The sequence below is a fragment of the Danio rerio genome, chromosome 19 (genome assembly GCF_052040795.2).
Source record: "Danio rerio strain M-AB ecotype USA chromosome 19, GRCz13ab, whole genome shotgun sequence".
In the NCBI taxonomy this organism is placed as follows: domain Eukaryota; kingdom Metazoa; phylum Chordata; class Actinopteri; order Cypriniformes; family Danionidae; genus Danio; species Danio rerio.
The window spans coordinates 9,328,843-9,354,671 of record NC_141039.2 but is presented as its reverse complement, the minus strand read 5'-3'; the positions used below and the strand labels follow the sequence as shown (position 1 = coordinate 9,354,671).

The 25,829-nt window shown below is 35.1% G+C and overlaps 1 protein-coding gene across 6 annotated transcripts in view; it reads right to left on the bottom strand.

The window, feature by feature from the left end:
- The window catches only part of efna3a (ephrin-A3a), a 195,945-nt gene that overhangs the window by 75,002 nt on the left and 95,114 nt on the right, over positions 1 to 25,829 (bottom strand). The gene's annotated exons all lie outside the window — the stretch shown is intronic.

Genomic DNA, 25,829 nt, shown 5'->3' with positions numbered 1-25,829 from the left:
TCCAGATTTAAACCCGAGCACTGTATAACATTGTACAATGTGAGCTACTGAGCAAACTGACCATGCCAGAAATGTTGTCCACATGGAGATAGATAGGTGAGGCAAATTCAATTCCAAATCATAGACATAGTTAAGTAGTTTTGTGGTAATTGTTTGGTGTTGTCCAAAGAATTGCACAAAAAATATTCACTATTTGTTGGTAATATGTTCCTAAAACAAACCTCTGCCAGTTTAAGTAGGTTTTTGCGGGATCACAAAAATCTAAGCTGAGGATTATATTGGGCCTGTGCCACATAATTGTGATCATGTCTATTCACTGTAAACAAGCAGTTTACCAGCAAATTCCTTTAAATCAATTACAGCAAAAACACTGTATTTACATTTACAGCAGCATTTATCTTGCTATGTATGTATTTAACGAACTGTATATCTTTATTGTAAATTATACAGTCATTTTCACAATGCAAATTTAAAATACAGTAACATACTGCATAATAGTATTATACGTCTCATATTACAGTTAAATAATGTGTCATTTACAAAAATCGGAAGCTTTAAAAGTGTTTTAAATAAAATATACCAATGCCACATGACCAGATCTGTTTACATACTTTCTGCTGGCACATTTAGAGGATGTAAGAGGTGTAAATTGGTTAACAGTTATTCTGACAACAATTTTTTTTTCCCACCGGACACTGTTGTGACCAAGTATATTATGTTGATATATTGTATAACCACGCTGCAAAAAATAAATAAATAAATAAATTGAATAAAAAAATAAGCTTTTCTTAGAGTTTTTTGTCTTGTTTCATGTAAAAACATTAAAAAAAACATTATTCACGAAGCATTTTCTACAAAGGTAGTTTTTTTTCAGAATTAAGAAGTACAAATTTTGTAAGAATTTCTGTAAAACTACGGAATAATATATCTGGATAAGTAAAATTGATTTATATTATTAATTTACTTACCCCATTGGCAGATTATTTAAATATTATTGTTATTTCTTAAGGAAAAAAACCCACTACATTTGGATTTTTTAATGTATTCCTGAAAAGAAGAATAAAATTAAATTAAATGCCTCCTGATACATGATTTTTGAGATATTTAGACAAGAAACAAGCCAAAAAACTATTTGCAGTGCAAAGTAATGTCAAAGAAGGTATAAAGGTTGTGTTTTAGGGAGTTCTAAGTAGTAAAATCAATATATTTAAAATATAAAAGTTTAATATTAATTGTCCCAAATTGTGATCTTTTTGTAATAGGTTTGAATAGGCCTAATAGTTTCCTTTTTCTTTTAAAACTTCATTATATTCACACATGAAGCAGTGGAATAGGCTGAAATGTGATTTCCATTCCTTAATGTATCATAATGCATGTCACAAACAGTGTATGTTTGTTATTGTTTTTCATCAACTACGAATGGGTTTTTAATACAACAGGGTTTTTTTTTTTTGCACTCCAAGCTTTATTACCGAGTATTACCTCCACAGAAAAACAGCCATCGCATAATTTATTAAGGTGAGTGGCCCTCTTTTCTGAAACAAATTGAGAGTAATGTAAACCAGCGCTTTATTTAATTGCTTTGTGCTGGGTGCCGGTGTCTGTATCTGAGCTCCATCGACTGCATAAAAATTACTAGAACGTTTCTATAATATTAAATTTAAAGCAATAGTTCATCTTAAAATGGATATTCAGCCACTCTTTACTCGCCCTTGTGCTGTTTCAAACCTGTGTGAGATGAAAATTAGATGTAATATCTCACTTTGACCACAACTGTTAAAGGGTTAGTTCACCGCAAAATGAAAATTCTTTACATGTTATTTACTCTACCTAATGTCATCCTCATGAGAGAGACTATTCTACTTGCCTGACTGGACAAGTAACCTGATTAAAAGGCCAATAGGGACTGACAACCCGAGCACTGACACATCTGTGAGAACTATTCGGATTTTAAACAACTAAACACAACAAATCATTTAAAGAAATTGATAAAAATGAACACACTAAAAATGTCAAATGTTGAGCATGTAACTGAAATTGCAATTTATCGAAATTACGCTAGTCCTGGTTCCATATGGAGCAAATTTCAATTGAGCCCACTGTGGGAATGGCCAACTTTACAGCAGAAAAAAAGCATTTAAAGCCTGGTATAAAGATCAATTTTGGTTCATATAGCTAATATTACCCTTCATGACAACTGTGAGGGGAGTCATTTTTTTATAACTCATCCGTTTCCTTTACATAACACTGTATTAAGTCTGCATAATTAAAAACTACAACACTTAAGCAAATGCATTTGGTTGTCCAGTGTAATTGTGATGTCAATGTCAAATAAATAAATAAATAAATAAATAAAAAAGAATAATCAAAATAAATATCTATCTCTCTCATCACATACACAAACACACACATACTGTAAGCATGCATGTGCTGCATTATATCCACTAACTTGTTCAAATAGCCGTCAAACAAAAAAACGGATGCATTATTTTTAAACAGTTGGTACAGTCTAATTTGTTTTAGTGTTTTCTTTATGTAAGAGCCATATTTTGATGCAGTATAATTTATTAATAGTGCTGAAAGTCATGTACAGTTTACACATGTTGATATGCTTATTTGTGTGTATTTACTGAGTTCACCCCTACTCCTTTGTTTGTAATGGTTTGCTCCACCTTTATTGGACTATTTTTAGTCATATTATGAAAGTAAAAGTAAGACAGAGCAACAGTTTTTTGACCGGAGTTTATTATTATACTGCTTGAGAATTCAATAATTAATAGCCGTCAAACAAAAAACAGATGCATTATTTTTAAACCGTTGGATTTATTTTTTTGATTTGATTAAGCAGCTGTAAGAGTACAGAGTAGTTCCTCTAAGTGTTTCCTTTATGTAAGAGCCATACTCTTATTTAATATAATTTATTAATAGTGCTGTAATTCGTGTACAGTTTACACATGTTGATATATTTATTTGTGTGTATTTATTGATTTTACCCCTACTCCTTTGTTTGTAATGGTTTGCTCCGCCTTTATTGGACTGTTTAAGTTATATTATGAAATAGGAAAGTAAAAGTAAGACAGAGCAACAGTTTTTTGATAGGAGTTTATTGTTATACTGCTTGAGAATTCAGTAAATAATAGCCGTCAAACAAAAAACACATGCATTACTTTTAAACCGTTGGTTTTATTTTTTTATTTGATAAAGAGTACAGAGTAGTTCCTCTTAGTGTTTCCTTTATGTAAGAGCCATACTTTTATTTAATATAATTTATTGATAGTGCTAAAAGTCATGTACATTTTACAAATGTTGATATGTTTATTTGTGTGCATTTACTGATTTCAATCCTACTACTTTGTAATGGTTTGCTCCGCCTATACTGGACTGTTTTAAGTTTTCTATTACGATATGACAAATCTTCAATATTACGAAATAGGAAAATAAAAGACGGAGCAACAGTTTTTTGACCAGAGTTAATATTTATAATGCTTAAGAATTCAGTAAATAATTGGAAAAAAAAAACAAGATAATTTATTGCTCGTCTGATTTTTATGAAATTCTGATGGTACACTTCATATAAATGACAAAAATCTAATATTTTTGAGGTTAAACATTTGATAAAGAATTAAGATGTCAACATTTGTGTATATTTTCACAGCAAAACAATCGAAGAAATGCAGCAAAATGTTCACACATTTTGCAAAAAACTTGCCACATAATCATTCTAGTTAGAAAAAAAAACATTTTTCAGATGCTGGAGGGACTGTTAAATGCTGTTTTCCTGAATATCAGCACTTTTGGAAATGTAAAACTGAACATGCATTTTAGACACTACTGCTACTGCTTGACAAAAATGGCTGAAACAAAGATGCAGAACACTCTGAACCGCATCTCTCTGCAACCCACACTAATAAGGAACCATGAAATTACCCATCACAACAATACCTCCTTTTTAAAGTCATTGTGAAGAAAAGACGTCAGCTAAAGTAATTATTCCAGTGAGATCCGATGAACTCTGATTCATAAATGAATCATTTACTGTAATTTGTGAACTGGGTCAATGAGTTTAGTGAAATGAACCAGCAAAAAACACTCTTCCATTCCACTTATCCGCATCTTGAGTTCACAGGCAGTTCTAAGACAATTAGTCATTATTTTTGTCCTTTTCTTCACACAAAGTTATCACAAAGACTCAAACTGACTTCTGCTGGGGCTCATTCAATGCTTTCCTGTCATTTTAAAGCTTCAGACTCAGGATGAGTGTGATCTCATCATTTGCGATACATCTGTAAAATGTCTGCCCACCGTAAGAAGTAGTCTTCCATTTATTATAGCAATGATAAAACCTACAATCTGGAACTGGTTTGGTCCGAGCTGTACCAAAGGCTAGGATACACAAACACATTTGCATAGTTTTGAATGGGGCAAATGCAATAGTCGATGTGAACGCTCTAGGGAAGAAGTCTTCTAGTAAGGGAGCCAATCATCAATTGCTATTGACGATTCTTTGGGGGAGGGGTTTGGCCCCGATATATGTTCTCTACAGCACGATGTCTTTGCAATACATTTATGCAGATCCATTGCTATGAAACCTCTGTAGTTGGGGAATACACTCAAAAAAAAAAAAAAAAAAACGTTCAAACTACCTATTTAAAATAAGCGGAATCAACACAATTCTTGAGATTTCATTGGCACAGCTTAAGTTTATAATGTTCAATCCACATAAATTTATTTAAAGCGTTAAGATAACTTAATCAATTTGTGTTGGGACAACATGAAAGAATTGTGTGGAACCCTGCATTTTTTACAGTGTACTTCATCTCAGAGACATGAGAAATATATCTACATAATGCTTACAATCTCTATTTCGTTTCTAAATAAATCAATTAAACTTGAAAACAAATGTTCTCTGGTTTTGTAATCCGTATAAAACAAACACAAGATAGAATTTTTTCTGTGACCACATTGTTTTATATGAATTCCCCCTTTATTCAAAGCGCTAATCACATGACGGCAACGACTTGGACAACCTCAAACCTGTAAACATCCGCCATCATCATCACCAAACACACTGTTATGCTGTCTGGGAAATGCCGACGTTTACTTTTAGTTTGGTGTGCGGTATCAAATTTGATTAAAACAACACTCTCCCACCGGTCTTTGCTTCATACGCGCATCCAATACGTCAGAGTTTGTCACGGGGGCATGAATAAAATGTTGCTGAATGAAAGTGAAACTGCTGATTTGCAGCTGATGTTGATGAGTAAAACTCCAGAGGAAATATTAGCATGGTGACATAATGACGTTGATCAATCTATGTACTATGTGTAAATTATAAACATGAAAGGAATATTCTAAAAACAGCTTATAAACACCCTAATTTATATTTATTTCGATTATTTAGATTAAAGTCTGCATGACAGCCACAGCTTCTGGTTCATCCGGATAAAGGTGGATAGGTGGAAGTCGCCCATCCCTACTTTTTACTCAACACATAATTTAATTATTTAACTCAATACTACTTACACTTCTTATAAATCTCAATGCATGCACAATAGAAATAAAACTTACAATTATTTCAATATTTATTATTAATTAATGTATTTGTTATTATTTACTAATTATTGGATTAAGAAATTAACATTTAAGAAATTTGAATATAATAGTTTTTCTTATCAGTAATAACGACAACATATTTTATACATACTAAATATTGACATTTCTACTCAATTAATTGTTTATTATATGTAATTGTCTAACCAAGTTTCAATCGACATCTAAGTTTTTCTTGTTGATAAATCATGTTATTCTGCAAATATATTTATAGAACTATATACAACCTGACAAAAGAACAACAAACATTAACTTGTATTCTAATTGATCATTTGGTGTCAGAAGTGGCTTATATGAAAGGCAAAGGCCTCTTATTTTACCAAAAGAAAATAAGATCATGCGTTGATTTTTACATTTACATTTATATTTAGTCATTTAGCAGACGCTTTTATCCAAAGCGGCTTACAAATGAGGACAAGGAAGCAATTTACACAACTATAAGAGCAACAATGAATAAGTGCGATAGGCAAGTTTCAGGTGTGTAAAGTCTAAAAAGGAAAGCATTAGGTTTTTTTTTTTTTTTTTTTTTGAGTACAGTTAGTGGTATATCCAGTGAGGCAATTGCAGATTAGGGAGTGAAGTGGAGACTAAAAAGTTGAGTTTTTAGTCGTTTCTTAAAAACAGCGAGTGAGTCTGCCGTTCTGATGCAGTTAGGGATTTTTAATTATTTTACTAGGACAGTAAGGTCAGACTTTGCTTAGACAAAGGTCTTGTCACTTAATAGAAATAATGTACAGTAATGCAATGGTGCAGTGGAGAAATAATTAATATTGTGCATGACTCCCATGAGCTTGGAGGACTGCATGCATAGATCTTTGCAATGACTCAAATCACTTATTAATAAAGTCATCTGGAATGGCAAACATAAACAAAGTGTTTGTGCAGGACTTGATTAAGTTGATTAAGATTCTTTGGATTCATCTTTAATGCCTTCCCCTTCATCTTACCCCAGACATGCTCAATAATGTTATCTGGTGACTAGGCTGGTCAATCCTGGAGCACCTTGACCTTATTTGCTTTTAGGATCTTTGATCTGGAGGCTGAAGGATGAGAAGGAGCGCTATCCTGCTGAAGAATTTGCCCTCTCCTGTGGTTTGTAATGTAATGGGCAGCACAAAATGTCTTGATACCTCAGGCTGTTGATGTTGCCATCCACTCTACAGTTCTCTCGCATGCCCCCATACTGAATGCAACCCCAAACCATGATTTTTCCTTCACCAATCTTGACTGATTTCTCTGAAAATCTTGGGTTCATGCGGGTTCTAATAGGTTTTCTGCAGTATATATATATATATATATATATATATATATATATATATATATATATATATATATATATATATATATATTCTATAAATAATTACTCTGCTTCTCTGAACAGATTCACACAGAACTGATTTTTTTTCATTAATTTCATAGTACATTTTAATTTAATGCAAATTAATCACAAACTTGACTTTTTTGTAGAACAGTAATTTAATTACAGTAGTAACTAATTAAACCCAACACTGCCTACTTCAGACATCGCTTCAAAAAATGCTCTTATTGTGTTTCACAGTAAAATCACACAGGTTTGGAATGACTTTAGCAAATAATCACTAAATCTTCATTTTTTTTGGTGAACTGTTCCTTTCCACATGACACTTTCAGAGACTCCCACACTCGCTCTCTCTTAGCACCTAATTCCCGGGTCAGTGCTTGACAGCTGTCAGCCCTGCCTTCACCTCTATCATAACACACAAGAGACAGAGAGAAGAATGACAGGGAAAGAAGGATGCGGAGAGGAGTCCATGGGCAGCTGTAGGGATGAAGATAGAGGAGGAGAGAAGACAGATCCCGGGCCTCTCTGTCACTCGCTGCGGTCATCTTTCCGCCCTCTTGTTTTCTTCATCCTTCCATCCCGAGCCAGTAACCTTCACCGGGAGGCCACGGCACAGATGATGAATGAATCAGAGACAGGAGAGAGGACAAAGATTAGGGTGAGAGAGACAGATGAGAAATGACAAACTCAAGGGGAGGACAGCAGAAAAGATGGAGGAAGAACCGAAGAGTCCAAAATTAACATTATCAGTGCAAACAAACAAACTAATTAACAAATTAATTAATTAATTAAGTAGTTAGTTAGTTAGTTAGTTAGTTAGTTAGTTAGTTAGCTAGCTAGTTAGTTAGTTAGTTAGTTAGTTAGTTAGTTAGTTAGTTAGTTAGTTAGTTAGTTAGTTAGTTAGTTTGTTTGTTCGTTTGTTCATTTGTTTTTTGTGATGTTTGACAGAGCAAGGAGAAAGTATTTATTTTAGTTTGACTGGAATAAAAATAAAATATAATAAAATATTTTTTAAGTTATTATATTACATTATATTAAATTATATTATATTACATTATATTATATTATATTATTATTCTATAATTAAATTACTATATTGTTATTATAGGCAATATATATATATATATATATATATATATATATATATATATATATATATATATATATATATATATATATATATATAAATACATAAATAAGTAAATAAATAAACATTTTAGTATTGATAATGATAAACATTTTTATAATAATAATAATAATAATAATAATAATAATAATAATGTAATAACTTTAAAATATATATTTTTTTTTAGAAAAACTGCTTTTATTAAGTTATTATAGTGTTATATTTATGTAAATAAATAAACTTAAAATGTAACTTAATTTTTTTTTTTAATGAAATAAAAACTGCTTTTGTTAAATTATTATTTTATTATCATGATCACCAGTCTGATCTAACCCAGATAGATCGCTGGAGAACATTCACTATCACCCGGACTACAATCATGCCACCAAAGGAACTACAAATCCTCTCATGCACCACACACTCACACCTGTTCAAGCTTTTCTTTGATTACACACACACAGAGCTGGGAGCTGCTCAAAGACTGATCACATGGATCATATATATATACAGCACATAAACACACAGACTTTGCTTGTTGTCTTGTAACACTACAAAGTGTTTTCTTGTCTAGTTTAACCTAACCATCTTTGAACCCTTGCCTTGTTTTCTCATTTTGATTCATTGCTGCCTGTATAGACCATTCACCTGTTTCTGACTATGAATAGATGGCGGTTCATTCTGCTGTGGTGACCCCTGATAAATAAGGGACTAAGCCGAAGGAAAACAAAGAAATGATTTCAGCTTTATTTTATTTCTTTACCACCATTGGACAATATAAGGAAAACACCAAAAAAAAAAAAAAACTTTAGGTACAGTACAGTTAAATAAAAAAGTAAGAGATTCAGAAATAGAAAGAAAGAGACATGAGAAATATGGTCAAAGAGTGCAGGGTGTAATAAGATGAGAAGCCGGGTTGAGAGTACACAGGGTGAAAGAGAAGAGAGAGAGAGAGAGAGACTGAAGGTTACTAAGAGACAGTGGAGGGTGATTCTCCATGCTGGAGAATGCTGGACAGCTGATGATGACCAACAGGAGATAATAACGCTCACACACACACACCCTGCATGCCCTCTGAGCTCCTGCTTCCTCACACAGAGAGGACAATTTTGCTTTTTAAAGCAATAGTTCACCTCAAAATGAAACCTCTGTCGATCCAAACCCACAGGAGTTTCTTTCTACTTCCGAGCACAAAAGGGGGTGTTAGGGAGAATATTCACCCAGCTATCATTTCTTTCAATAAAAGTGAGCATTAGAGTGAGATGTCGAGAGCCAAAAATGACAGAAAAAAAAACTATCATAAAAGCACCAGGTCTGTATAACATGTACACTTTCATACATAAAAACCACCCAGACTCCATTTCCCACCATCTTTTGCACTGATTACACTCTCACACCTGTTTCATATCATCTGGACTATTCAATGCCAATTTTAGACGATTTTCAAAGTAGTCGGGTCACAGATGTTTTCACAATTCGTGACTATTTGGGGTAGCGTTTTGTCTCTTTTTTTTACATTGCAAGATGGATCGGCGACAGGGGGTTTCACACTGCATGACTTTATAATAAGAATCACCGACAACTCAGTCTGCAAACTACGTTTTTCACAACCAAACACATCTGAAAAGTGACACAGAAACTAGGCAAAGTGTTCATTCGTATGTCACTGTTGAGACAGGTTTCAAAACATTTCGAAACTTGGACATATTTGCTTCGACTGTTTCAGTGTTTCATAAAGCCTCATTCTGGCCACGACTATCCAAAGCATGGTCGGTAAACAAGTGAATGGTTGGTATAGGCAGCAAAATACGTTAACAAAGAAACAAAGCAAAGGTCAAACACAGCAAGGCAAGAGAAATGCGTTGTAATGTTCACAAAAGTGTATAACAAGACTCAGAAACAATGTGTGTGCACATTCTTTATAGCCCATTTGATTAGTCCTGAACAGCTTCAGCTGTGTGTGTTTGCAATCAAAGGTGACCGGATCAGGTGTGAGAATACAGGTATGATGGGATTTGTAGTTCATTCGTTCTACATGGGCGCATAGGTCTCAAACTTGATTCCTGGAGGGCCACATCTCAGCATTGTTTTGCTCCAACCCTAATCAAACACAGCTGATCCAACTAATTAAAGTGTTCAAGACTACAAGGAACTATTAGGCAGGTGTCGTTGGAGGTGGTTGTAGCTGAACTATGCAGAGCGACGGCCCTCCAGGAATTGAGTGTGAGACCATTGGGCTAGATCGCTTGAGATTGTGACACTAACAGCTTTATGCAGTGAATGCTTTTGGACTCTCAATACGAGTTTTGGTTTGTTTCTATGGAAAGTGAGTGACATACTTGAAAGTAAACATTGCTAACACCTAATTTAGATTTTAATAAAAGTCAGACATGTAAATATATATATATATATATATATATATATATATATATATATATATATATATATATATAAATAAATGTTTATTATTGCAATACACATATAAATAAATATAAAGTAACAGTGATTGACGCTATACTTCCGTATCTTGTATATGTAATGCAGTTGCTTATGATCATTTTCCACACGCATCTATTCCACTGAATCCCAAACCTCCCTCTCTCTCTGTCTCACTTCTATATGTAAATGAGCCTTGTTATGATTGGCTAAACTCCATGCACTGGCATAGCTCTCATTCTTGCTCATCAGGGTCGGCCAAACGCTTGAATCCTGAATAAGTGTTGATGTGTAAATGTAGGCAGTATGTTAATGCAGTTGTGGTCTCGATGCCAATGCCTTGACAATTTCTGAATGAGTTGTTTCTTTAGTCATTCATCAAGCTCATGCAAAAGCCCCATACACAAAGGCCACGTATTAAAGTGCTGTTGTTTTGCCAGCTTTAGCTCATTAGAAAGACCTTTATGCATGAGTTCCTCATGGTGCTGTCAACTTTAATCTCACACTTCGCACATTTAAATTTTGCACAGTTCTTGTGCGTAGTTATATAGTACAACTCTTGCAATTAGAAAGAGACTGCATGCCAACGTAGTAAACTGCATATTCCCTGTAGAAATGGGTACAACAGTTGCCAAACTTACTCTAGCATCTAAAGAATAATGTGGGTGTAGTAATTTTCACATAACTCATTTTACAGGGTCAAAGTCTTGCTATTTTTTTGGTCATATTGCAGTTTTGTATTGGCCAAAAATTGTATATTGCATCATTTTGATAAAAAAAGCATTAGTGTTATCCCAGCAGGTACAGGACGTCAACATGATGTCAGATTGACATTGTAACCTAACATCATGGGCCGTTGCATTTGGTTGATTTGGCTCATTTTGAACAATAGTGAGCCGAAAAGAATTCTTCATGTTATCTGCATGCAAAAGCATAACACAAAGAGGCATTTCCTGCATCATGATGCAAATTATTCACCGGCCAATCAAGGGCTCCCTCCTCTCGCAGGTCCTCCGGCTTCAGCCAAGGTGCTCCGGTTTCCCCCAGAGTCCAAAGACATGCACTATAGGTGAATTTAATAAACTAAGGCCCCATTTACACTAGTGCATTTTAGTTTTAAAACGGCCTATCTACCCAGATGAGTGGTCATCAAGGATCCTGCTGGATCTAATCTCACTGTATTTGCTAAACATGATATTTAATTAATCTTGTTGTCTATATCTAACAACGTATTCCCCGACTTTGGTCTTTTGATTTTATAACTTGTTCTCGGGTAACGTGTTTTGGCTGAGGCAAAGATAAGTCAATAATTAATCTTAACAATTACATTCTGTATATTGAGTAAATGCTTGCCTTTATTTTCTATAATGTATAAACTTATTGTACGTTACACTTTTATAATGGCCATTAATGATTATTAAAACTGATATTCAGCAAACAAGAGGGTATGTTTCGTAATTTCAATGAAAATAAAAGGAGGCAGTAATGTTGGTCTCCGTTTTATGAATACACATACAGTGAACATCACGGTAATATATGCAGCACGATGCCTCAACATTTCTGCTGTCTGTTAAGTTGTTAATATCAAATGAAAATAGCAGTTCCTTCATGTTTTTATTTTATTGTTGTGAAAGTGAAACAATGTAGCCAGGGGGATGTGAATAAGGTTATAAAGTACACTGTTCCCTTTGAAGATTTAACCGATATGTTCTCGGGAGTCTGTTTTCAAACTTGCGAAGTTTAACTGTGTGTAGGCTACTTAATATTGAGGAAAAGCCCCAATCAGAGAGGCGAATGTCAGCAGCCTCGCCTCCGTTTTCAGATGTCTCCGTTTTCCACCATCCACACTGAAACGGAGCAGCAGGGTTTTAGAATGAAAACGGCCTCTTCAGCGTTTCCATTCTTTGACGCTCTTAAACGTATGGACGGATGGCGTAACCATAGCAAAACTTATGTGTTTTAAAAACGAAAATGCATTAGTGTAAACGGGGCCTAAATTGGCCGTAGTGTTTGTGTGTGAATGAGGGTGTATGGGTGTTTCCTAGTAAGTTGGTGAATCATTTTGCTGTGGTGACCCTTGATGATTAAAGGGACTAAGCCGAAGGAAAATTAATGAATGAAATGTTTACACTTGTGTGTCACTATTTTCAATTCATATGATTTCACCAAGGTTTTAATCATACCAAAATTCACAAATACTATGACTTACTCTTGATATTATTTAATAAATGCAGGATATGATAAGTATGATATTCCTCACAGGAATCTCGCACTTCACGCATTTCACTTCCGCAAAATTTCTACAGTGCAACTCGATTACACAAGAGAGACAGCATGCCAAACTAGTAAGCTGCATATTCCCGAAAGAATCGGGCACAACAGCGGTTGCCAAACTCGCTCCAGCATCTCCAGAAAAGCACACGTGGAAATAATAGTGAAAGCAGAGGCCCGTGCCCTCGGTGATCGCTCCGCGCAGACAGGGTGGAATGACAGACAGAGAAAGGCAGCAGGCCTCTTCCCCAGAGAGAGGGAACGCATTCATCCGTACTGATCTTAAAACAACAGCCTCCTCCTTTTCACCCCTCGCTCTCTTCCTCTTTCCCCTGACAACACACCCTCTCTCTCCTCCATGATTGGCTCGCCCTCCATGCTTTTCCCGTTTTTCTCCCCGTGTCTTTCACCTCGTGTTTCGCTCCTCGTTTCATTCTTTCTCCTCATCCTTGCTGACGTGTATTCCGTGCCTTTTCCTTCCACCGCCAATCCTTTCCAGCTGCTTCTCTGGATTTCTGCTAAGCTCTTCCTGCCGTCCTCTCACCTGTTACCTTGGATCAATCGGTGTTCGTCTACATGTGTGAAAATCATGTTATTGGATTTCGTCAACTGTAATAAATTGTGAGATGTGGCGCATGACTTAAAGGGATAGTTCACCCTAAAAATGACCTACTGTATCTGTCATGATTTACTCCCTCTTTACTTGTTCCAAATTATTAAAAGTTTATTTTTATCTGTTGAGCATGATGAAGATGCTTTGAAGAAAGCTGAAAACATATTTGTTTACCTATTGACTTGCATAGTGATTGTGTTTTCTACTATGGATGTCAATGGTTGCAGGTTTTCAGCTTTCTTTAAATATCTTACTGCTGCCTCACCTGTTACCTCGGATCAATCGTTGTTCGTCTACATGTGTGAAAATCGTGTTATTGGATTTAGTCAGCTGTAATAAATTCTACCTCATAAGAGCGATGTGGTATGCCTTTGAGGGATAGTTCACCCCAAAAATGACAATTCTGTGAGGATTTCTTCTGTTGAACACTATAACGATGTTTTGAAGAAAGCTGCAAACCTGTAACCTATTGACTTGCCTAGTTTTTGTGTTTCCTTCTATGGAGGTCATTGATTACAGGTTTTCAGCTTTCTTAAAAATATCTTATTGTTACCTCACCAGTTACCTTGGATCAATCGTTGTTCGTCTACATGTGTGAAAATCATGTTATTGGATTTGGTCATTTGTAATAAATGATATGAGAGTGATGTGGTATGCTTTAAAGGGATAGTTCATCTATTTCTCTGGATTTAAGCCTAATAATCACAAAATTAGATCTTTAATCTAAAAAAAAATGTCTACACCTTATGTTGTTTTTTTACTGGAGTAATATATTTAATAATGTAAACTGGACTCAAGTATAATTTTTAATTGAGGCTAAAATAATATTGTTTAAATTAATTCATAGAGTTTATACCACAAACATATTTCTACAAAAGTTTAAAATTGATATTGAGTTTGAATTTTGTTTTTGTGAAAGCGTTAATGAAACTATTTCACATTTATTGGCCTGTGGCTTCGTGCCAATGCACATCCCACCAGTGCCAATATACAGCCATATGTGATATTGCTCATATATATATATATATATATATATATATATTAGGGCTAAACAATATCGTTTGAGCATTTATATCGCAATGTGTGTATTTGCAATAGTCACACTGCATGATTGCATTATTTATAAAAGGTTACAAGATAAAAATAGAATTTTTTAAGTTATGTATACAATGATGACCATGTTATTTTATGTTTGATTGTTCAATTTCTGCACTTGAATACTGTTAGACTACCCAGAAAACCATAAAGCACTGTTGATTTATTATTTTGCTTGAAATGTATTATATGCACGGCATAGAAAAAGACTTTATCATCTCAGTTGATCTAAATTCTAATAACGGACACACAAATAGTGCATCTGTAACATAATGATAATTAAAATCATTACTGTATTTTTTGTTCTGCAATCTAATGATACATATTGCAAGTAGATGGGTATGAATATGTTCCGACATGACCTTGACATGTTCATGACAGGTTTCATGAAATTCACCCAGCAAACAGCGTATTTCATTGTCATTCAAGACAGCAAACAGTAGCCGGTCTGAAGCAGAGTGAAGCACCACCTGTTATATAAAACACTGAAGATCATTGTTATATTGTATGACTCTAAATGAAGTGCTGGAGTTATGACATTTAAAAAATCTCTTTCCTAGATACATTAATGGTGAGACAGTTTTCCATTGATGTAAAAGTCACTGAGCTTCCGCGGTTTCGCTGGGATTTAAAACGTACATTATGCTGGTGCTCTTGTATTGCTGCCATTCAATTGGCTAGTGCCTCCACTTAATTAATTTCATTAGCACAAAATTGTTCATTAACATTTGCTAAGCATAAATTGACTTTAGTAAATGTTAATTTTCAACCCTGATTGTATTTTATCATATTTAGGGAAAATGTGAATGAACAGCAGTCTGCGAGAGTTTCTAGAAAACTTGATCCAGTGTGTTCATGCACAGCAAGAGAAACGATTTAATTTCGCCAAGTCTAATATCAAGCAAAGCCTCTAATAAACCTTTTTTCCTCTACCATGTCCCTTTTTGGACAATTTTAAAGCTCTCTCCACTTATCCATCTTCATAATTTATTTCACATGTAAAAAAAATCCTATTTTTAGCTTATGAACCAACAAGAAATTAGACCAAGTGGTGCTTTTAACAGCTTTTAAGCCCAAGGCAAGAATTAACCAGAACACCGCCAGTCAAAAGTTCAATCTCAAGTTGTCAGTTTTTAAAAACTGAGAAATTCCTCCGTGGCTAAGTAAAAAAATGCCACTTAACAGCTAGTAATGAAGGCTATTTTATGGTATTGTAATGTCTTATTAATGGCAAAGCAGAGGATTTTGCTCACAGACGTATTTATTCAAGATTATCATGCCAAATGGCATAAAACAAAATCAACAAATCAGTTCTGTCTTCTGTCTGTGTTCTATCTAGGAATTCATCAACATTAACCCCAAAAATCTAAAAGCAAAGCTAGCACTAATGCAAAGTTATACCATTGTGCTATTGTGTTATGTTAGAAAAAGAAAAAGAGGTTGACTGAAAAAGTGTGATCTCTGTATTCATTAAAGTCAAACTCATCTTCAGATCAATGTCATCTTAATAAAGCAATAGTTAGAAAGTCTGCTAACAAAAGTGATGTCTCCGATCAACAGTTATTTCCCACTGATGATGCTGCTTTTGCTGGAAAATCATAACCATAAATATACGCAAGGACTATTTTGGAAGACAAAATACTACTATAACTCTACTAATATTCAAATATCAAATATCATTATTGAACAGCAATACACTACCTGACAAAAGTCTTGCTGTTGATCCCAGTTGTAATAACTACAAATAATAACATGATTCTAGTTGATCATTTGGAAAAGTGGCAGAAGTTAGATTATTCCAATGAATCATCTGTTGAACTGCATCCCAATCATCACAAATACTGCAGAAGACCTATTGGAACCCGATTGGACCCAAGATTCTCACAGAAATCAGTCAAGTTTGGTGAAGGAGCAATCATGGTTTGTGGTTACATTTAGTATGGGGGCGTGCAAGAGACATTTTTGCTGCCGTTTACATTACAAACCACAGGAGAGGGCGAATGCTTCAGCAGGATAGCGCTCCTACTCATATTTCAGCCTCCACATCAAAGTTTCTAAAAACAAAGAAGGTCAATGTGCTCCAGGATTGGTCAGCCCAGTCACCAGAGATGAACATTATTGAGCATGTCTGGGGTAAGATGAAGGAGGAGGCATTGAAGATGAATCCAAAGAATCTTGATCAACTCTGGAAGTCTTTCAAAAACACTTTCTTTGCCATTCCAGATGACTTTATTAATACTTTATTTGAGTCATTGCTGAGATGTATGCATGCAGTCCTCCAAGCTCATGGGAGTCATGCACAATATGAATTCTTTCTCCACTGCACTATGACTTTATATTCTATACTGTACATTATCTCTGTTAAGTGACAAGACTTTTGTCTAAGCAAAGTCAGACCTTACCATCCTAATTAAATAATTAAAAATCAAGGCATGATCACATTTTATTTAGGTAAAATAAGCGTATTCTAGAGGCATTTGCTTTTTATATAAGACACTTCTGATACCAAGTGATCAACTAGAAGTCAAGTTATTATTCGTTGTTCCTAAAACTTGCTTACAAGACTTTTGTCAAGTAGTGTAGGTCACAATCAAATCAGTCAAAAACACAGCTGTTGAGTTTTGATATAGTGTTACGATTGTGAGGTTATAACACTTTACATTGCACTCACAAATAAACAAAAAAAAAAAACAAATAACCGATGAATGAGAAAAAATATTGCCATTAGACATACCTCAAACAAATTATATTTTATGTTTTACTACTAAATAGCTATACATCAGATTCCAAAAGAAGTATCTGTGGTAAGGCTCCAATCTCCAAAAACTTCAAAATATAATTTTCAAATAAGAACTATCCGAATAAAAAAACAGCATATTTGAAGTCAAAGCAACTACATTCTTGCTTAAAAACGCTCGTAACAATACATTGTTTGACTCAACAGCTGTATTTAAAGAACAATAATAATGAATGGTCAAAGAGTACTGATACAACATTGAAGAAAATAATCGAGTGCTGTTATCATTTAATTATCACAAGGAAAAAGCTCTCAGTCAATTACATCTGAGAACAAGAAAAAAAATTGTTGTATGAATACAAACATCTTTTAAGACGATTATATAGAGTACACATTGTTCATACTTTAAACTATTTTAACCTGATTATTACTACACAGGGTCAATTGGGGCTTTTGAAAACACTATTGGTTGGGTTTAGGGTGGGAGGAGGGTGGGTCAGTTGATCAGTCAGTCGACATCTGCCTCTGGCAGATTTATGTGAGAAAGGCAGGCACGGGATAACTTTAAGATCTGAAAAAAAAACTGTACACAGTGGCCTCTGGTGAACAAAAACTGCAAAAAACATAGCTCCTGGAACATATTTGGCGCTCTCTATAAATGTATATAGGGGTACATTTTCAAAATGAGCCTGTGTTGGATTTATTATGACTATATTCATGTTATTTTATTTTAAAATGTAAACAAAGAGAGATTAAATATGTTTTTCTTGGCTATACAGTAGTGGTTATTGCAACCCATGAGCATATATCCTTGTATGCTATAATCAGAACCATGTTTACTTGACTTATTCTACCAAACTGGTTGCACTTTTCAGAAACTTCTGTCAACTTCTGTCAAGTTGTTCATTCTGTTGAACACAAAAGAAGTGCTTTTTTATATGTTGGAAATGGGTTCCCATTAACACCCATAGTATTTGGTTTTCCTATTATGAAAGTCAATAACCATTGACTTTCATAATAGGAAAAACAAATACAATGGTCTTTAGCATTGTTCAAAATATCATCCTTTGTGTTCAACTGAAAACTAAGTTTGGGACATTTGTTAATAAACAATGAGTAAATGTTCATTTTTGGGTAAACTATTCCTTAAATAACACCTCAAGTAATGTCTTATTTTCACTTGTGACTATCTGCTTTGTGAGTGTGATTGCCTGTGTGTGTGTGTGTGTGTGGACGAGCTACAGAATAACTATAGGGCAAACTATGAGGTAGTAATTATCACAACATGCCTAATAAAGAAAATAAGCCCACGGCCTGATGACAGTAGTGGACAGTGGCATCCCGTCTACAAAAATGAGCTCAGATAAAACTCTCAGATGCCCACAAAAAGCAATCAGAAGATAAAGAGATGGAGCCGGAGGAGGTGATGGAGGAAGCGCACATCTGCATGCTCTAGGTCCGCCGAAAATGAACAAAAGATTAGCTAATTTACATGAGCGACCCTGTGGCTTTAGAGACCACAGCGTTTGAGGCTTTTCCGAACAAGTGCACAAATTGAGCAGCTGTGAGCATCTACGTGAGAATCTGGAGGTGACACACGGGCGAGACATGATTGATGTGAAAGTAGGCAGGTTTGCGTCGACGCTCTCTCTGAATATTTAATTAAAACCCCACATACAAAAGCAGAGATGATGTCAAAGGTGCGCTACTGTTTTTCGCTTTCCTTTGAACCCTGCCTGGTTTTGGCAGTTCTCTTTTTTCCTCCCGCTCTTCACTCCGCTGCCCTCCCTCGCTTCTTTTGCGTTTTCTCCACCGTTTTCTCCCCGATCAAACTCAATCAGCGGCCTGCATGCTCTGCGCGGGCTGTTATTGTAGCTTGCAGGTGCGATGGAGCCCCTGCTCAGCGGGCCTGACCTCCTCTGCGCTCTCCTTCTCTCCTCTACCGCCAAATAAAGACATTTTCTTTCCTTTTCTTCTCCTCTGCTCTCAGGCTTTCTCTCTCTCTTTCTCTCTTTGGCCCATCCAACTCCAGACAAGCATGTCACGTTGCTAACACGCTGCGGACAAGGCCACAAAATTATTTTGTGCCGCACTGCAAGCGTGCTTTACATAAGCGGAAAGTTAAATACCACAAAAGACCATCGCATAATGAATAGATGCCCCCAGCAGGGGTAGAAACACAAAAGAGAAAAGCAGAATGAATACACAGAATGCAGGTGTAGCTTTTGTCCGAGAAAGCAAATATAAAAATGCAGTGGGGAGGAAACAAACCTTTTCTTTTTTAGACATATAAGGACCCTAAATTTCTTTTATTATTCAAATTGTTACTGTTAATTGTCCAATACTGGCGGACTTGGACCATTCTGAGGTTGTTCCTGAACTGATGTACCCAGATGTCCCAGAGCCACACACTCACACACAGACACACACACACACACAAAGACACCCACACACACATACATACATACATACATACCTTTCCTCCTTAGCACAAATCCTTGTTGATGCTAATAAACACAACTAACTAGAGTGACTAGACTGGACCTCTGTTCTTACCGATAGCACCACTAGCTTCAAGCTAGCTACCTAAACATTTCCCTCCTAACTCCTTTTTATGGTTGTTCATTTTATCAATTGTTCAATTGTTAATTGTATCAAGTTTTTATGATACAATTTGAATAAAGTGTGTTGTAATATTTACATTAATATATACACTACCCCTCAAAAGTTTGGGGTCAGTAGGATTTTTAAATGCTTTAAAAAAGCTTCTTCTGCTCACCAAGGCTGCATTTATTGAATCAAAAATACAGTACAAGTTGCAAAATTGTGAAATGTTATTGCACAATAAAATAACTGTTCAAAAGTACTGTAGATTATCATTTAATTTATTAATTTATTCCAATGATTTAAATGATGATTTTTCAGCTTTATTACGCCAGTCTCCAGTCATGATCCTTCAGAAATCACTCTAATATTAATGATTATTATTTTTTTTATTATTGTTGTTATTATTATTATTATTATTATTATTATTATTATTATTATTAATGGTAATAGCAATAAAAGCAAAAGTCTTGTTGTCATACACAATATTATTTATTTTTCCACTGAACCATGACTTTATATTCTATACTGTACATTATTTCTATTAAGTGACAAGACTTAAAGGCCTTTGCCTTTCATATAAGCCACCTCTGATACCTTCTGAAAGTTATTATCAGCTGCTTCCTAAACTTGGATAGGAGACAAGACTTTTCTTTATGTACATATGTACATTTGACTACATTGACATTTAACTGGGTTGACATGTAGACACCTGAGAGTTCCGTTAGCGTTTATATTTAAATTCTAAGATATTCCATATTATAATGTAAATTCCATTTGTTATGACTGCATTCTGTGATTGGTGTTTTTTTTTTTTTTTTGCCTTGTAGAAAGCATGAAGGGCCTTAAATATACAATTTCCTTTTTATAAATTTTATAAACTGAATATTTAGGAAAAACTACTTACGCTGTAGCAAACCATACATTATTTCTATCTAATGTAAAACAACAACAACAACAACAACAACAACAACAACAACAACATCTTCATGAATCTCAATGCAAAATGTATTCTAAATTATAAAAATGCCATATGAATTAACTACCGTAATACTAAAAACAAAAATAACCAAAATACAGTATCATATCCCACGTTTCCATATATCCAAGAAAGGTCATTTTTTAACTTGATTTGCATTTTTATTACATCTAAAGAATAATTTATGAATTGTCCATAAATAGGCTTGTCACGGTATCTATTTGCTGTTGCACAATACATTGCACCAAAATATATTACATTATCGCAATAATATCATTACAGTGCAAGTACAATCTTCCAAAGAACACATACTATTTTATTCTTAAGAACATTTAATTTAGTCAAATTATAGTCATTTCAACAATGTAATAATTAGGCATTGGAATCAGAACATAAAAACCGATAAATAAAAAAATAATGATAAATATTAACCAAAAAGTGCAAGGTAAAATGTAACAGAGGCTGCGATATCTGCTAGATCTATTTACAGTATCAGGCACCCACATGAAAATATGCTACAGTAAATTAAAGTAAATACTACAGTGTTTTTTTAACCATACTGACACATATGCCTCCAATAAAGATGGAGATGTTGCATCTAAAATATTACTAGAATTGGTTTTTATGTATGGGCAATACAAATTGCATCACCAAAAATGATTAAGGTCATGTCCATATGTTGTGCGATAAGTCGATATATTGATTATTGTGACATGCATATCCATAAAAACAAGCATAAAAACTTGCAGTCTGTCTCTTTAGATGTCTTTTCTTATCTAAATGGTCACAAAAACACACAAAGACCACCAGAATTGATGTTGTTAAGCCAACGCAATACTTCTGGTCCATAGCAATGCATAGCTCACTTCAAAGAGTTGCTCCACAGCCAATTTCCAGCCGTCTTCCTCTGATTTGTAAAATCTCTGCCTTATCTCCTCCAATTTTTCTACGAACAAATTCAGAGCCCCGTCGGCATCATTCTTCGCTGTAACACTAATATTCTCTCTCGCACACACTCTTCCCAAAAGAGACCTCTCCTCCAGATGCACATTGACCCCGCTGCTCTGGGGCTGGTAGGAGGGCTTGTTCCTCATAGTCGCTCCACTGAACATGACTGACATAAACCACAAAGACTGTAGGAAGGAGACGAGCGGGAGGAGGAGAGGGAGACGGAACAAGGGAGACCTGAGATATTAAACACCGTAGTTGAAGAGAGAAAGAGAGATGGAGAGAGAGCGGGTGTAATTTATGATCAATAGTGCTCCTCAGATTCCATTCTAATTAGAGCTCCATTTACAGCGCTGCTGATTGTTACAGCTGTAGGAGTGAAATATGCCATAAACAACATGATATCAGAACTACACACGAGTGCACGCACACACACACACACACACCACATTGACAAGGAGATATTAGATACTCACACAAACACTACAGACACTCAGCGATATATTTATAGATTGAGGAAGAGAGAAATAAAAAAAAAACAATTAAAGGATGGATAGACATAGATAGGAGAGAGATGTATGGAATAACCAATAGACAGAGAGGATAGAACGATAGACAGAATGATTGATACATGGATATGACAGCCAATAGAAGAACTGATAGATGGAAGGACAGATCAATGGACAACACAATGAACAATACATGACAGCAATAAAGAGAATGAACGAGCAGTTGAGGAAACAAATGTCCAATAGATGGAATGAACAATAAAGAGATTTAAAGAATCAAATAGCAAATATACATTGATTGAATTTAAAGCTTGACGATAAAACAACATAAAACTGTTATGTTAGGGATAATAATAAGGGAAAAAATGTTATTTCTAAACATAATTTTAATAATTTCTTTCTAATGAGTAAATTCTTCAATGCAATCTCACGGCAATTCGTAATTTTTTGATTTAGTGACTAATTTGTAGGAATTCGTACAATCTCATTTGTACAATTTAGTACGATTTGATCATCACCCAATGGTGGTTGGGTTTAGGGGCAGGGTTGGTTCAACGCCTCCTTTTAAAATCGTACATTTTCATACATTTTCAACTGAACATGTATGAATCTGTATACGAATTAGCCACTAAACTGTCAAGAGAGAAAATAGTTACGTTTCATCGTTGAATCAGGCTGAATTCTTTCATGCTTGCCATGACGACAGTACAATATATTTGACAAGACATTTTTCAAGAAACTAGTACTCAGCATAAAGTGTAATTTAAAGGCTTAACTAGGTTAATTAAGTTAATTAGGCAAGTTAGGGTAGTTAGGCAAGTCATTGTATTGATCTTATTCTTCAATGCGGAAGTGCGCCCGTTTTCACGATTGTTTTAGAACGTCCGATTTAGTCACCTAGGAAAGAATAACTAGAAATAATAAATGGTTAAACTGTTTGCTCTGCAAACAAGTGTGTTCATGACTATACACAAACAGTATAATTATAATGATAAAATATCAGTTTGCAACATCAAGCAGCAGAAGGAGCCATTTTTAAGGTCTTAAAATCACTGGCAGAATGAGACTCTTTAAAAAAAAAAAAAGAAAAAGACTCCAATGGCTGTGCCCGCTCATACGTGAAGAATGAAATCAATAATTTTGTTTTTTTATGTAGACAATCAAATAAAATAGTGCTTAAAAGGGCTAATATTACTGACCTTAATTTTTTTTTTTTTGCTGCACAGTGGCTCAGTGGGTAGCACGTTTGGCTCAGTGGGTAGCACGTTCGCCTCACAGCAAGAAGGTCGCTGGTTTGAGCCTCGGCTGGGTTAGCTGCTGTTTCTGTGTGGAGTTTGCATGTTCTACCCGTGTTTGTGTGGGTTTCCTTCCTACTGTGTCAAACAGTAAAAAAAAAAAAAAAAAAAAAAAAACACTACGTGACAGATAAGAAGATACATATGCTCTCAGATGAGCCCATGTTATTTAGCAGTTGTCATCTTGGAATAACATAACTTGAAATGCCGCTACTGACCAATCAGAATCGAGTAACCCCAACGCTATTGATTTAGTGGCTAAATCAAATAAATTGGTACGATCTCATTTGTACAATTTAGTACAATGTACTTATTCCCTAATGACGGTTGGGTTTGGCGGTGGGGTTTGGTGCCATGCCTCCTTTTAAAAAAAACATACACAACTGAGCTTGTACGAATTCAAACGAATCAGCCAGTAAACTGAAAAAAATGTAAAATACTTACATTTCCTTGTGAGGTCAGGCTGGACAACAGCATATGAATTCAACTGACATTGGGATGTGTATGTTTGTGTTTGTGTGTATGAGAGACAGAGAGAGAGAGAGATATTGCGAAATCCACCTTGTCAATGCTGCAGTGTAAGTTTATTACAGTAAGATTAACGGCAGTTCAGGAGGCTAATGCCTGCTAATACATCAGCGCTGTTTTAGCACAGCCCAACACTCTTCCAGTCAATACAGAGCCTGAGAAATGGAGAGAGGGCAGCCAACCACAACCACAGACAGAGCCAAAGGAGAAAGAAAGAAAGAAAGAAAGAAAGAAAGAAAGAAAGAAAGAAAGAAAGAAAGAAAGAAAGAAAGAAAGAAAGAAAGAAAGAAAGAAAGAAAGAAAGAAAGATAGAAAGAGGGTAAGTGAATAAAGGAAGGGGGGAAAGCAATGTGGCGCAGTATATTATACTGTCAAACTTCAAAAAGCACATTTAAAAAAAAACTAATAAAAGTATGACATGTTCTAGACTACTTGTACAGTCAGAAGATTGCTTTATGCAAGATGCAGACAATGGATGACCACATTATATCTTCCACTCCACCATTCAAATCTAGCACATTAATTATACATGCCGGAGCGTCTTTGTTTACCTAAGCGAAGCACATTGATCGTCCTCCTAGACACTGTATCAAGAGAACAAGACACTGCAAAAAATGTACTTGTAGGTTTGAATTTGAAGAAATGAATCTCATTCACTCAAAGCAAAATATATTTTTGCTGCTTTTTCGAAAAAGTTTAGGTCACAATACATGGTGTTAACAAACCACTAACACTCCTAGCTCAATAAATGACTGATTAGCTGTTTATTAGTAGTTAGTAAGGTAGTAGTTGGGTAAGGTGGTAAGTTGGGTTTTGGTTAGGATTAGGTATGCAGAATAAGATCATACTTTATAACTCAACGTAGGCTTATTCTGAAAACGTCCCCCATATACATTTTTGGAAATCATGATATGATGAGATCCTTTTTGCGCTAGCAGTTGACCGCTTACCTCTATATGGATGGCTTTCCCACTGTTACCAGTTTTTTGACTCGCAGTGTAGTCAGCAGACTTAGGAAACAGAAAGGAGCTGACCGCGACGATGGGGTTCGAGTTTCAGAAAGAAAACAAAAGGCAAAAAATAAAATAAACAAGTAAATAATGGTGAGAATGTGGTAAAATCTGAAAACGTTGTAACAATTAGGGAGCTTTCCTTTTTCTGGATTGTTTTTCAAAAAAACGGTTGGGTTTAGTGAAAGTGGGTGGGCGCTGGTCAATCTGTCCTTTTAAAAACACTATCGGTTGGGTTTAGGGAAGGGGGTGGGTGAGGCTATCGGTCAGTAAGTTAGTCAGAGTCACCTGTGGTGAATTTATGCAAGAACAGCAGGCGCGAATGGCACACGCCAGAGAAATCTGAGATCTCAAAAAGCATACACAGCAGCCTCTAGTGGATTCCTGAAAAAAAAAAAAAAAGTACCTTCTGGAACGTATTTCGCACTCTCCAGAAATATATACAAGGTTACGTTTTCATAATGAGCCTGGGTTTAATTCTTGAAATTTGTTTTAGGAAAACTTAACTGTTTTATGTTCAATCCACTTAACCACTAATAGTTAATATAGGCTCTGTTTACACTAATACGTTTTCATTTTAAAATGCAAAAGTTTTGCTACAGTTACGCCCTCCATCTACACTACAAAAGTTTTGAGCGCCGAAAACTGAGCATTATGCAAACCCGTTTGAAGAGGCCATTTTCGGCTGCTGCCCCGTGTCAGTGTGGATAGGGAAAACAGAGGCGTAGCTGCACACATTTACTCAATATT